This window comes from Nomascus leucogenys, unplaced genomic scaffold, assembly GCF_006542625.1.
Source record: "Nomascus leucogenys isolate Asia unplaced genomic scaffold, Asia_NLE_v1 000938F_67990_qpd_obj, whole genome shotgun sequence".
Taxonomy (NCBI): domain Eukaryota; kingdom Metazoa; phylum Chordata; class Mammalia; order Primates; family Hylobatidae; genus Nomascus; species Nomascus leucogenys.
The window spans coordinates 56,643-67,779 of NW_022097173.1; the positions used below are offsets into that span (position 1 = coordinate 56,643).

At 42.4% G+C, this 11,137-nt stretch overlaps 1 long non-coding RNA gene across 1 annotated transcript; it reads right to left on the reverse strand.

Moving 5' to 3' along the window:
- Nucleotides 1–690: 690 nt before the first annotated feature.
- LOC115834175 lies at nt 691–6,914 on the reverse strand. Its single transcript, XR_004029213.1, has 5 exons — nt 6,855–6,914; nt 3,216–3,439; nt 2,511–2,691; nt 1,760–1,862; nt 691–1,522 (listed from the first exon to the last, which is right to left on the reverse strand). It is a non-coding gene; the product is annotated as an uncharacterized LOC115834175 (long non-coding RNA).
- Nucleotides 6,915–11,137: the final 4,223 nt, after the last annotated feature.

An 11,137-nucleotide genomic window follows, 5' to 3' on the forward strand; every position in this document is an offset into this window, starting at 1 on the left:
AGCAGTTGAATAATCCCTCTGGGAACCAGGAGGGAGACCAGGGTTGGACACAGATGTGGAAGTCATTAGCATATAGATGGTGATTAAAACCATGGATAAGTAGCAACTGCTCAGGGAGAGGGTATTGAGATGAGAATAAAGCCTGAGCGAGAACCCAGAAGACATTAACCCACCAAAGGAAGAAGAGCCTAGAAAGGAACAGTTGAAAAGAATAGGAAATGTGCATGGCAGCCATCTCACAACCCCAGAGTGCAGGGTGGAGGTTACCCTGAACACCTGGGCCAGGCTGCCTGTGGGGAGGTCCTGGCTCCATTAGTAAGCGAGATGAGCTTCAGCAACTTACTTAGCTTCCTGGGCCTCAGTTTCCCTCATTTTAAAATGGTGATAATAACATCTGTAGAATCTGCCTTATAGAGTGGTTCTGAGGTTCAGATGACTTACTTTGTATACAGTGCTCAGAACAAGACCTGGCATGTACCAAGAGCCCATCAGGTGCTTCTTGTTAAGTGTACCTTACAGTAAACATCTTATAGAGTTCATTTAGTCTGCCAGGAGTCACGTGTTCCAAGTAATAAAAAGTGCATAAAAATGAACTGCTTACTACCTACCCACCTTGTATAAGCTACTTATATTCATAACTATCCCCAAACAAGACTTATATTTGCATAGAACTTTTATCTAGCAAAAAGCTTTCATTGCTCCTTTAATTTACCCCACAATCCTGTGAGCAAAGAGAGCTGTTTTCTTATCCAAGAGATCAAGAAAATTACCCAAGGTCATGCAGAATGTAAGACACAGACTCAGGATTTGAACCCTAGTTATCTGGTTGAAGGTTCACTAATCATCACAGGTCAGTCTCTCCTCTTTCTCTGCTTGGAAATACATTTGCAGGTCCTTGTCTCCATAGCACTCCAAAAATGTTTCCATTCATTTTCGAGATGGCTTTCACCTGCAGAACTCCTGCTATGCTAGCAGTATAAATCTGGTAGTTAGAGAGGCTGTGGGTCAAACGACGTCAGGAAATAAATGTTAATAACTCGGCCTCCCTGTCTGTCATATGGTAAGCTCCAATGTCAATCCACATTTGAAAGATACTAAACAGCTGATCAAACTATCAGTTACAGAGTATCCTTCCCAGGCCCATCATTTCCAATGGGCTGATAGAAAATAACTGAAAGCCATCCAAATAGACCACGTGGTTATGTTTTGTATTCTTTTGCAATTTAACTTAAGAAAATCCAGCAACTGAATGATCCTTATGCCCCAGGTTGAGATTAAAAAAAAAAAATCAGGTGATATTATGTATTCAAAACTCTGAAGAGGTGGTTGGTTTCTTAAAATCTGTGTTTGTGGACACAACATTGAGTCAGAAAGGGTTATTCTGCAGCTGACATTGTGTTCCAACAATCATCCAGACTGAGAGGTGAGTCACCATCCATCAGGCACTTCATCAAAGTTCTTCCACTTGGTTGTCACCGGGCAACAAGGGGCTCTGAGCAGCACGTAATTAAAGCTGGAGCAGCTGAGAGGGAAAGGCGGCTGATCATTTAGATGTCAAGAAAGAGCCAGGTTGGCAGGATGATGGATTGAAAACATGCATTTAGCCTTGCTCTCTCCCCAAACCCCGCAGAAATGACAGTAAAAGGATTTTATTACAGGCATAAACCCACAAGGACAAAGAAAATGTGAAAAGAGACAACAGTAATGAAATTTTGGAAGCTGGAAAGCAGATGGGCAAGTGGTGACTGACTCAACAAACCTGAAAATATGAATAGAAAGGCGGTAGCCGGAAAGCCAAGAAGCAACCAGATTTACGTTGCATAATCCCCAAACAGCTCAGGAATTAGCAGGACCAGGCATGTCTAAAAGTAGGAAATGTGAAAAGAGACAACAGTAATGAAATTTTGTTGGGGCCAAAAGCAAGAAGATTCACTGGACATCTTCTTAAGAGACCATCAGACCCTCAAAGAGCCTTCCTATGCAGCAGTATAATAGATTGCATTATCTTTCCATTTTGTCAGCCCTCCCTCTGCTGTGTGATTTTGTAGTCACTCCCACTAAAAGCAGAATGTATATCTGTGCCTCAATGAGGTTATGCTTGGCTAAGAGACTTCCTTGGCCCGTGGAATGTGGGCAGAGTATAGTGAACAAAGTCCAAGCTTGGGCCATAAAAGACATTGTATCCCTCCACTTGTTCCTATTGAAGGTCTGACGTTGCAGTGGAAGAGAATTCCTGAGTAGCCTGTTGGTCCAAGAAGAATAAGCCACATGGAACAGACCTGATCTAAGCCCACAGCCTGAATCCAAGCCCAACCAAGCTCAGACGACCTGTAGTCCCATAAGCTAGAAACAAGCTCTTGTAGTTGTAGCAAGCTACTGATATTTTGAGGTTATTTGTTCCATAGCAGAGTTGACTCAGATGGCAATAGGTACCTAGAAGTACTAAACACTACAGTGTGTAGTTTTTATTACAGCAGCATTCCACTTCTAGGTACCCAACTTCCTCTTACCCTTTGCTTTTGGAGGCCTCAGGTGCTAGGCAAAGCCATGCAGGCAATGACAACCAGACACATCTCAGCCAGCCCTCCTTCTGGGAGAATCATTTCCAGTGTTGGTCTTGGTTTTGGGAATAGGTCACAAGCAGCAATATATTATAACTACAACCTGTTGCAGTATATATGTTTTCAGAGGCTAGAAAAAATGATGAGGAAAATATTATAGGAGACTAGAAAAATGGTGCCCCATGTTTTTTAATGGCAAAATGTTTAGCATAATTGTTACCTACAGTAACTTGGAAGACTGAAAGTATACCTAATGAACTCAAAGCCTTAAGCAGGGAGGTGTCCAGGCAGTATGGTGATGGAGGCAACTGGAGCACCTTCAGCAATCTTAGAGTGAAGACAGTGAGGAGCTGGCAAATATGGAAGAATTTAGAGGAGAGGCCATGCTCCACAAACGTCAGGAAAGGAGCATACCAGAGGCTGGACTAAAGCTGAGTACAGACTCCCTGCTCAACTCTGCCTCAGATGGGGCTTGATTTGGAGGCACCTGCATTTGACGAGGCCCAGTGCCTGCCATCAGCCATGACTAGAGCTGGTGATTCCTAAAACACTTCATGTGTGTATCATATTTTAACATTCCTCCCAGTGCCTGGTACTCAGCAAATGTTTCTTGAACAAATAAATAAATGTTCTTAAGTCATTTAACCCCCTTACTTCAGTTTCCTGGGTCTCGTTCAGCAATAAGTTTCCACGATGGATATCCATCCTGATTCTCAAGCTATAGAGAGGCCTGAGAACCTCTGTGGTCTGTTTGTCCTGCTTCAGACTGTCCCTCAGGCATCCACAGGTAGGACCAAGTGGCCAGCACCCTCCATGCTGAGCTCCTGGTCCTCTCCAGAGCATGGAGTCCAATGTCAGTCAAGGCAGTCATGCCTGAACTAAGCGCGAGAGAGGAAGGGGTCATCTGGCTGAAGTATTGTTTAAACACCTTATTTCTCCAATAACTTTTTTATCATGTCAACAAAAAAGGAGCAAGTTCTTCCTAGGGCAGTGTTGGACCCAAGCTCCTCTTGGAATCCCTGGAAGATGCCGGGCAGTAGGGCAAGTGGGAACTGACTGCTGAGTGTATCTGGGAGGAAGCCCCAGAGAGCTGCCCTCCTTGTCCTCTGTTCCTAAGGGAACTGAGAGTGCTGGGTCTTGTCCATGCAAAAAATGTAAGTATGGGACTCCGAGTCTGTCCCATGAAACAAGTGGCCACTCACATCTTCTTCCTCAGCTCCCTCTCACACCAGACCCGCTGAAATCTACCAGCCTTACAAACTGCCTCTTCTCCGCCAAGCTCTGACATCTCTTCCTGATTCCAGCATCTCCTCTTACTGTGGCCTCATCTGCCATCCATCCTTAGCTGGCAGAACCCCACTTCCTCTTACCCCTGGTTTTGGGGGCTGCAGGCAGTAGGCAAAGCCATGTAGGCAATACCCACCAGTCACATCTCAGTCCTCCTGGGAGAATCATTTCCAGTGTTGACACCCCCAGTCCTGTTGTCCCCTGCTCATCTCTGGTCTCAGCTGAGAGCGCCTGTGTTGTCAGCAGGCTCTTGATGGGGCTTTCCATCAGTTCCCAAAGCCCACAGGGCCTGAAGGCAAATTTCACACCTAACACACCCCAGCCAAGGAGAAAGATAGGAACACAGAGGGAAAGATTTGAATGTTGTGATGATGAGAGGCCCTTAAGTGTGGATAGCACTGCATGGTTCCCTGGGACTAATTTTTTCCAGGGTGCTAAGGGAGCACAGGAGATCCGCAGCTTGTGAAGATGACAGCAGAGTTCTCTGCCCGGCGTGCCGACTGCCTGTGCGGCCACAAATGCAACTGACAGAGCTGGCTGTCAGAGGCAACAGCAAGACTTTTTTTTTTTTAAAGAAATAACACGTTCTGTTTCCCAGTGTTTCCTTCTATCTCCCTCCTTTCCTTCATCCCCACAGGTTTTGAGGAGTTTGGGTGGCTGCACATCCTAGATCTCTGGTAACAAGCCCAGATTTCTCACAGGAATGCTTCTGGTGCTGGCCTAAGACTCCAGTCTCTCACAGAGTGGAGGAGCTGTCAGGACAATCACATTCACATTTGGGAGATTGACAGCAGCTCTTCCAACCTGGGGCAGATGGGGCGGTGGCTCACCCCGTCACCCATTTCATCTGTCACCAGATGAAGACTAGCTGCTGCTGACGGTGGCTCCTCAACCTAAGAGTCTCTCATTGCTGGTGCTTCCCAACTTAAAGAATATTGTAGGAGGCACGAAGTTGCCACAGTCCCTCAGAGGTCTTCATGATGTGAACCGAGGGTCAGCTGATGGCTAGTTGGACCTGACCTTATGCCAACCATCTTTGTCAATACCTCTCTTGCCTCTAATCTGGAGAGACATTAAAAGTTGGGCAAAAATCTACCTTGCACTAAATGGCGTGTAAAACAAAGATGACATGCAATTATCAAACTGCCCTTTCCAAGATCCAAGGAGACCTTCCTGCAAGGGCCAGGGTTTAAAACGAAGGATCAGAGATCTCAAGGGGGTCCTGCAATAAAACAGTTTAAAGAGAACCAGGGCTCAGCCAGAGCCTTGCTCATGACAGGCACTTGATAAACACACACTGCATTCAGTGAGATGGAAGGAGAGTAACTTAGGCCAAGGTGCTATTGTAAGATGATCATGTGGATTTCATAGGGCACAGCCATCTCTGTCATACAGAATTGTGACTGTCTCACCTTTTGTTGAATGCAGTAAATTATTAAACCTGAGGGGGTAATGGGAATTCTCAAATTTGTAGCCAGTTGGTCAAAAGTGCAGGTGGCCTGTGGGCTTTGGGAGCTGATGGAAAGCCCCCATCAATCCCAGAGCTTGTGGCTAGTGTCCGAAATAAGAGAAGTCTTGTAGAGAGCAGAGCCCTTGACCTAACTCCAGGTAGTCAGCAACAGAATTGCACTGCAACTCCCACAGACTCTGTAGACACCATGGTGAGAAAGAGAGACACAGTCCTGGCCTTCTAAGGGCTTAGCATCCAGCCGACGTGGCAGACACTCATAGCAAGTACTGTGGGAGCTGCATTTGAAGTGCATTCCAGGGTATGGGCCGTCCTATGGCAGAAGGAGCCTCAGCACCTAGGGACCTCAGGAGCAAGCCTGTCTCTTACTCATCCATATTTTGGATGGCAACTCATGATGGTGACTTGGACATCAGCAGAATATGACAGGACTTTGTTCAGGCCAGAACGTTTTCTCCTTTGAAAGTTCCTCAGTGAGTGACCCCTTCTCCCTTGCCCAGATGGGTCATGCCACATGAAAAGCAGAAACATTCCCAGCCCTGAGCCCGAGGCCCTCCTCATTTCCCCTGACCTCACCTGGCTTCCTGCTTTCTGCTTTTTTTCCCTTCTGAACCCATCTCTCATACTTCTCCCCTCTCTCTCATTCATTCTCTCTATCTCTCATCAGAGAAAAATACTCTTACCATGGGGGAAACAATCGTCATCCTCTTTCAATTGAAAGGATGACTGCATTGTTCTGCAATAACGAACAAGAGCAATTTGGACATGAGGGCAAAAGAGGAGAGAGAGGAGAGGACAAAGGGAGGAGAAGAGAGAATTGAGGCCAGAGTTCTCTTTCCACAGCACTCCCGGCAGGCCCTACAAAGTGATCAAGTTAGCACTCGAGACAAAACTGACTCGCCATTCCTGGCAGTGTAAATAGACTAGTAGACTACAACTTATGCAAAGATAATATGGAAATAAGACTCATCATTATCATCATCATAAATGCCATGCATGATTCTAGAATAATATTTTCATGAACGAGTATTGCAGAGCTGGGACGAGGAGTTTTGCCTCTGTGATAGATGATCTATGGCTTCCCCCAAATCCTTGATCCTCTCTGAGCCTCAGTTATTTATCTGCAAAATGGAGTTCTGACCCATTTTGGCACACAAACAGCCTATAAGAGAGCCAGGATTTGGCTTAGTTCATGTCACTCAGAACCCAGAGATCGTTCCTCCATCCTATAGCCGCCACTCTCCTCTTCAGATCACTGCTGTCTTGCCAAGTGAATAAATGGCAGAAGCAATGAATAAGGAGAGAGTGAAGAAGAACTTTAAAGAGAAAGTATCGCCAAATGCCTCACAGTCTTAATTAAATGAGAATATAGGGATAGAACAATAAGTGCCTAGACCTAGTTTTATATTTTAGGAGTGGGGAGGACGTTGGCCCTAGGGAAACAAAAGGGAAGTCCCTTCCAGAGAGTCCACTAACTGTTCTCTTTCGTAGAGAGGGCAAATGTGAATATATACAATCTCACTAAAAAGTAGACTTACTGGGCCTATCTTGGAGCCTAGAACAAGGCAAAAGCTGAAGCCCAAGGACATGACTCTTCTGAAAAAATAAAAGTCACAGATCATTAATAATTAGGAAGCTGAGACATCTGGGGTCTAAAATGTGACTCTTACCCATTTGTTCATTTTGCAAAAACAGGCAGCAAGTTAAGGACTCTAGGAAATACAATGTTTAACAACATAACAGACTCTGCCCTTAAGTGACTTGGGCTCACATATTTATAAAAGTTTCCAGTAAAACATAAATTAGTACTTTAGAAACAAGATAATTCTTAATCTGTTTTTGGTTTAATTAAATACAATAAGGAGGGGAGAAATGGCTAAACAGAGGTAGCAAAATCAAAACTCAGTGTTTTCAAACATAATTGATCTTAAACATAGTTATAGAAGATATTGAGACAATTGACAAAATTTATATATAGACTGTAGCTTAGATACTAATATTGTAGTATCTAATTTCCTAATATTGATCATGGTAATGTGGTTATGAAAGGAATATGCTCAATCTTAGGAAATATACACTCAGGTATTTAAGGGTAATGGGATGTGGTATCTTCAAGTTACTTCCCACTAGTTTAGAAAAAAATGTACAGAGAAAGAAAGAAACAGAAAATGATGGAAAGTAAACAAGCAAAACTGTGAACCCATAGGAGAATCTAGGTAAGGGAATTAGAATAAATATTTGTACTATTCTTGACATTTTTCTATAAGTTTGAAATTATAATTTAAAGTAACCCCAAACTCTCATGATTGGTATGATGAATAAATCATGGATGTTAAAGGAACATTGCTTATCCACCCCCAAAGAGACTTCATTTGGCCAACACTGAATCTGAATCATGGTTTTCCTATCTTCTGCAGCCAAAACACAAGAAAATCTCAGGCTGGTTACATGCCAAGCATGGAAAGGTAACATGTTTTAGAATGTGAAGCCAATGACTATGTTTAAATGAATCAACTCAAACCAATTTCTCGAAGTTTACCCAAACACAGCTGGCAGAAAGAGACACCTAATCAGAGTGAGACTATCCAAGTCACAGTAATCACTAATCCCCAACTGTCTCTAAGCCACAAATGCTACTGCAAACACACACCAAAGGCAAGTGCTTTGAAATTTTATAGCAATACAGGTACGTGTATGTATCTACATACATGCTGAGGAAGGAAGGGAATGGGGGAGAGAGGAGAAAAAGGGATAGGGAGAGGGAGAGGGAGGTGGAGAGAGAGAGAGAGAAAGAGAGAGACAGACACACAGAGAGACAGACAGACACAGAGAGAGAGAGACTATCTACTATGGACCATTAAATAATGCCTACTTGGATGACAGTCAAGAAATTATATGGACAACCCAGTAAAAGTCCCCTACATAACCTCACAAAACTGAGTAAGAAAAATGATTGAAAAAAGAACACACTTCATAAGGCTGAAATCCCTTTTACCTAGCCCACACCATTGTACCCAGCTGGAAGTATATAATCACGTAATGGTTGCACTTCACTTTCATTCTCAAAATGCATTCTACCCAAAGTTTACAATTTAATAAAATATAGAGATACCAATTAGGGAAAAGTTAAATTCTGAAAATGTCATATTTAAATGAAATTTTAATCCCCCTCCCAAAGAAATAAATGAAAACAGGAAAGGTTTCTTCCTTAATGGAGCTCAGAGATAAATTCAGACCCTGTCATTAACCCACTGGGATGCTTGAAAGTAATTTTGATTCTTGCTTTGTTGAGAGGGATCTAGTTCTGGCATATCATAAATTCTAATTAAACAAAAAGGGAAAAACTTTAAAAATGAGCAATGCAATCAATTATAAACATTCTATTTAGACAGAGTAATGTTAGCATAACAAGTAAGCTTAAAAAAGGAAAAAAAATAATTATTAAACAGATGGGTAGTAAAAAGAAAAGTTGGGTTTTTTTTTTTTTTTTTTTTTTTAGCACAAAGCCTTAATCTGAAGCCAAGCAGAGATGAAGATAAACAAGAAGTTGCCCTCCACAGCCAAAGAGCATAATACCCAGGAAATCAAATGAAATCAGTCTAAAATACTGACTGCAGTTAACATGAACTTAGCATCCTGATGCCAAATGAAAGATTTAAGCAAGTTCCCTATTTTTAGGGCTTTGTATCTTGGTGGCTGTATAATGAATCAGGATGTGTCTTGGAAAACTCGCTGGCAGCCTGGAGGATATTTGTTTTCCTACCAAAAATAGTCGGAGTCTCCTAAAATGTGAAAGGGACACAAAGTGAACAGAGCACTTGAGGAATCTGGCTCAACCGTTGAATCAGAAGAGATCAGTCAGGAGCCCAAGGCTAAGGCCTGACACCTTGTCTGGTTAAACAAGAGCCTGAAGGAACACAAGGATGGCAAGTAAAAGATGAGACAGTGCTTTGTCTATGGTGTGAGACACATGATGCAGATCTCCTAAGAAAAACTGGGAGATTTCAGAGCAGAGACCCTGCCAGGCTGTTGGAATGGAGCCCCCAGGCTGGGGTGTCATAGATCAAGGTACCCCACAACAGAGGTCCCTTACTTGGAAACTAGTAAATTCCTTCCACCACCATAAAAAGATGTACACTTCTCCTCTGGAAACACTTTTTCTATCGGACCTCAGCATCGCCCAAACTATTTTACTTCTGTGTCAGCGTAGCTCAGGGTTCAGACTCTGGTGGTATGATCCCACCTGGGGCATCCTTCACCATGCAGGGTCTCAGTCCTCTCACCTATAAAATGAGAGGGCAGAACAAGTAATCACTGAGGTCCTTTCCAGTTCTAGAAATGGAATTATAATGAGCAATTCTAAATTCAGAGAAATTAACTTTTGGATCTCCATAGTCTTGGCTGTGGGCACTCGTAATCAACATATTTTTGTCTGGTCAAATCACACAATTACCTCTAGTTGGCCAAGGATGGACCAACAGGCTTCCTAAGAGCTTTTAGGAAAATCTTTAACCCTGTTACCTTAATCTCATAATGCTTGTAGGAATTTACTCGTACAGCATAATTGGTCACATAAACTGAAGCTTCGTTATTATATCACTGATGTAGGGAGGAATCGAGCCCAAGGAGAAAACTTCTTGGAGCTTGTTCAAGGGAGCTGTGTTATTAAAGGACTGAGGGGGCTACATTACATAGATATTTTACCTGCTTATGAAATAACAAGAACAATATCTAAGAGATGTTGACTGTTTGCCATATGCCAGAATCTGTTCTAGGGTCTTTGTGTGATTGTCTCACTAAAATCTCCTATCAATCCCAAAAAAATGGGTCATTATCCCTCAACTCCTCTAGCAGAAGAGAAAACTGAGGACAAGGAGGCTAAATAACTCACCCAAGGACATTCAGAAATAGGATTTAAACCTGGGATACCTGGTTTCGGAGCTAGCATGCTTCACAAGGTTTCAGTATAAATACCACTGGACAGTATATGAATGATGCTAATTCCTTGAACTCCTAACCCACTTTTATTTTATATTTTAAATGTATTATTTGGAAACAATTCCAAATATACAGAAAAGTTACAGAAATAGCACATTTGAGTCATTCGAAAGTAAGTTGCTGGTATTTTTCCTCATCATTCCATGAATGCTTTACTGTAGTAATCCTATAACCACAACATGAACATCAAAATTGTGAAACAAAATACTGAAGCATTACTACTATCTCATCCTCAGACCCCATTTATGCTCATCCACTAGTGCTAACAATGTCTTTTCTAGCCAAAGGAGGCAGTTCTGAGTCACTGGTTGCATTGAATTGTCATGGCTATTTAGCTTCCTTCAATCTGCAACAGATTCTTGACCTTGACATTCATGAACTTGGCATTTTTGAAGATTACAGGCTAGTTATTTTTTTTAATGGCCCTCAATTTGAGTTTTTCTGATGTATTCTCACAATTAGGTTCAAGTTATGCATCTTTGGTGGTAATATCACAGAAGTGATGCTGTGTTCTTCTCTCTGGACTTTGCAGGCGGCACAAAATTTCAATTTGTCTCATTCAAGGTGATGTTAGCTGGAGAAACCTGGCAGACACACCAGAGTAAATTACTCATTTTTCTTTTGTAATATGTAGGTATTTCATAAGAAGGTACTTTGAGACTGCATAAACATCTCAGTCCTCAAAAAACTTTCCAGTTATTTGTTAATTTGTTTATATTAATGTGAATTCAGATTCCTGTCTCATTCACTGAGTTATAATCTGTTATCACTCTTCTTGATATTCAGATTATTCCAGATTTAGCCAGTGGGAGGTCCATCCAGC